This window comes from Penaeus monodon, chromosome 14, assembly GCF_015228065.2.
Source record: "Penaeus monodon isolate SGIC_2016 chromosome 14, NSTDA_Pmon_1, whole genome shotgun sequence".
In the NCBI taxonomy this organism is placed as follows: Eukaryota; Metazoa; Arthropoda; class Malacostraca; order Decapoda; family Penaeidae; genus Penaeus; species Penaeus monodon.
The window spans coordinates 37067500-37071585 of NC_051399.1; the positions used below are offsets into that span (position 1 = coordinate 37067500).

The 4086-nt window shown below is 27.0% G+C and overlaps 1 protein-coding gene across 1 annotated transcript in view; it reads right to left on the bottom strand.

The window, feature by feature from the left end:
* LOC119581086 (glucose dehydrogenase [FAD, quinone]-like) overlaps nucleotides 1–4086 on the bottom strand; it is a 94251-nt gene that overhangs the window by 29213 nt on the left and 60952 nt on the right. The gene's annotated exons all lie outside the window — the stretch shown is intronic.

Consider the following 4086-nt stretch of genomic DNA (forward strand, 5'->3'; position numbering starts at 1 on the left):
GTGCGGGTGTGTGTGTGTGTGTGGTGTGTGCAAGGGCGTGTGTGGTGTGTGTGTGGTGTGTGTGGTGTGTGTGTGTGTGTGTGTGTGTGTGTGTGTGTGTGTGTGCAAGGGCGTGTGTGTGTGTGTGTGTGTGTGCAAGCGTGTATGTATGCCTATACCTATACTCCTTTATTCTGTTAGTATAACCGTTATGATTGCATTTCGTAATGTCATTCTTCCACTATCATTAACAATATCAGCACAACACTCATATTATAACATCATGGCTCTTACCACTAATATACATACATATACTTACACATACATACACACACGCACACGCACACCATTACCATTTTTTTCTTTTTAGTGGTTACAAGTACATTTTCCACTTTTGTCTGTTCCTTGATCCACGTCGCGCTCATCCGATCTCTTAGGCTAATTCTCAGCATCAATCTTTTCATCCCTCTCTGGGCATTTATTAATCTCCTCTGCAGTAATTTGGTTGTAGTCAATGTTTCTGATCCGTAGGTCATGACTGGGAGGACACATTGGTTAAAGACTTTTCTCTTTAAACATAATGGCAAGGAGCCTCTTAGTATGCTACTGTGTCTGCCAAAGGCGCGCCAGCCTAGTCAGATGCGTCGTTTAATTTCCTCTTCGCTAGATGTGTTTGTCTGTACGAGTTGCCCTAGGTGTATATACTTGTCTACTACCTCTAGCGCTTCGCCTTGTACATGTATCTGTTCGAATCGAACTCTACTGTTGAACATGACTTTAGTCTTTTTCTTGTTCATCCTAAGTCCGACTTTCAGACTTTCTCTATTCAGATCGTTTATTAGTTGCTGCATTTCATTTGCAGATTCACTGGAGAGAACAATATCATCTGCAAATCTTAGATTGTTTAGGTGAAAAACAATGGTATCACCCTGTCGAGAACCTTTTTTAATTGGTATTTTATCGGTTTCTGTGTGGAGCTAGATGGTTGCTGTCCCATCTTCGTATATATCTTCTAATAGTTCACAATATACCTCCTCTACTCCCTGTCTTCGAATAGCTTCTACTACTGCTGGTATTTGTTTGTCGAATGCCTTTTCGTAATCGATGAATGCCATACACAAGGGTTTCCTATATTCGTATATTTTTTCTTTTATTCGGGTGAGCGTGTGGATGTGGTCTGTTGTTGAGAATCCACGGTGGAAGCCTGCCTGTTCTCTAGGCTGGTTAGAATCTCGACTGTCAGAGATGCGAGTTGTGATGACTTTTGTGAACAGTTTGTCAGTAACTGAAAGGAGGCTTGTGGGTCGGTACTTTTTCAGATCCTTTCTATCCTCTTTTTTTATGTATCAAAAGCATTGTTGCATTTTTCCAAGATTTCGGTGTTTTTCCGTTGAGAAGGCATTTGTTAAAAAAAAATTGGCTAGTTTCACTGTTGTACTTTCTCCTGCATCTACTATAAAGTCTATACTAATTCCGTCTTCACCTGGTGTTTTCCATCTCTTCGTGTCTTTAAGCTCTTTTTATTTCTTCTGTTGTGATATCAGGTACGTCTCTAGTTACCGCGTTCGCTTCTATCCATGGCTGTTCATTTGAGTTGTATATATCCCTGCACAAACCTTCCACTACTCTTATCATTTCATTCCTTTTATATGTCACTTCTCCATCTGGTTTCTTTATTGCATACACTTGATTTCTCCCTATTCCGAGTCGTCTTCTAGCTGTTTTCATGCTGGTACCTGAGATCACTGTTTCATTTATTATTTGAGTATTGAATTTCCGTATATCTTCTCTCTTCTTTTTATTAACTGCCTTTGTTAGTTCAACTAATTCTGTCTTGTCCCTGTTTGACGATACTTTCATGACCCTACGTTTTTGCATAAGCTGTTTAGTTTCTACCGAGAGCTTGCTGCAGCTTAGCTTGATGTTCTTACCGTTCTTGCAGCTTTCTTTATTATTCATTGAATTTTTTATTGATTTTTCAATGTTTTTTGTGTATATTGTATATGTATATATGATATATGTATAATATATATATATATATATATATAATATTTAAAAAAGGTATATATTTTTAATATATTATATATATATATATAATATATATTTATATTATAAATAAAAATAATATAAATATATATATATATATAATTATAAAATATATTTTTTATATATATATATTAAAATTTTATATATACTATATATATTATATATTTTTATAAATATATAAAATTTTATTATATTATTATATATAATAAATTTAAAATTATAAATATTTTAATATATATATATATATATTATATAAATAATTAAATACTATAATAAAATAATAATACAAAAAATTATTTTATAAAATAATATTTATAATATAATAATTTTATATATAAAATATATTTTAAATTACTATATGTATTGTGGTGTGTGGTGTGTGTGTGTTGTGTGTGTGTGTGGTGTGTGTGTGTGGTGTGTGGTGTGGTGTGTGTGTGTGTGTGCGTGTGTGTGTGTGTGGTGTGTGTGTGTGTTGTTGTGTGTGTGTGGTGTGTGTGTGTGTGTGTGTGCTAATTTTTTTATACACCAATATATTACCACATATATTTATATAATATATATATATCCCCACAATATTATACATTTACTAAATATATGTGTATGTTAATTTTATGTATCATATATACATATATCATATATAATTATTAATATAATATATATATATATATATAATATAATTAAAATATATTTTATGTGTGTGTGTAAAATATATTATATTTTATAATTAATCTTTATTATATATTAAATATTTTATATAATATATAAGATATATATTTATATATAATATTATTATAAAATATATTATTAAAAATTATTTTAAAATTAATATAATTTATTATTTTATATATATAATATATAAAATTATACTATATATATATATATAATTAATATAATATATTTATATTAATATATATAATTTTATTTAATAATATAATAATTTTGATTTTTATTATTTAATTTTTAAAAAAAATATATTAATATATATTAATTTATATATATATATAATATTATAAAATATTATATATTATAAATATATTTTTTTAATTTAAAATATTTATTAATATGTATATTTTTTGTTAATATAATATAAAAATTTATATTTTAAAAGATATATTGTGGGTTTTAAATATTTTTTGGGGGGTATAAGGGGTAAAAATAAAAGCAACCCCCACAACCCACACAAAAAACACACCACACACACAACACCACACACACACACCCACACACACACCACCCACACACACAAACACACACACACACACACACAACATATAATTTAAAAAAATAAAATTTTATTAAAAAAAATAAAAAAATAATATAGGGGGGGATGTATGAGTTAAAATATAATAAAATGTAATATACATATCATATAATATTATTAAAATATATGGATAATATGTATTATATATATAAAATTTTTAAAAATATATATATAATATATAATAATAATTATTAAAATTTATACATACATAAATAGAATTATTTTCATAATATATATAATATATATATTATAAATAATATATTAGAGATTATAAATATAAATATAGTATTTAACATAACTTAAATATATTATAATATAATATATAAAATATATAATAATTAAATTTATTATATGTATAATAAATAAAATAATATAATTAATATATATATTATATAGTTTTATATATATATATATATATATATATATAATAATATATATATTTATATATATATTATACAAAACAATATACATAACACATAACACATAAACATTGACCAAATCAATAAACAATTCAATGACATAATAAAGAAAGCTGAAGAACGGGAAGAACTCCTAAGCGCAGAAAGCTCCTTTCCGGGGGGAAAAACCCCAACAAGCTTATTGCAAAAACGTTTAAAAAAAAAGGGTTTTTCCAAAAAAAGAAAAGTATCGGGCCCCCAAAAAAAGCAAACAGGGAAAAAAAATTAAGGGTTGGAAAAAAATAAAACAAAAAAAAAAAAAGGGGGGGGCAGTTTAAATTAAAAAAAAGGAAGGGAAAAAGAAGAAAAAAAAAAAAAATAAAAAAAAAAAAAAGAGAAAAA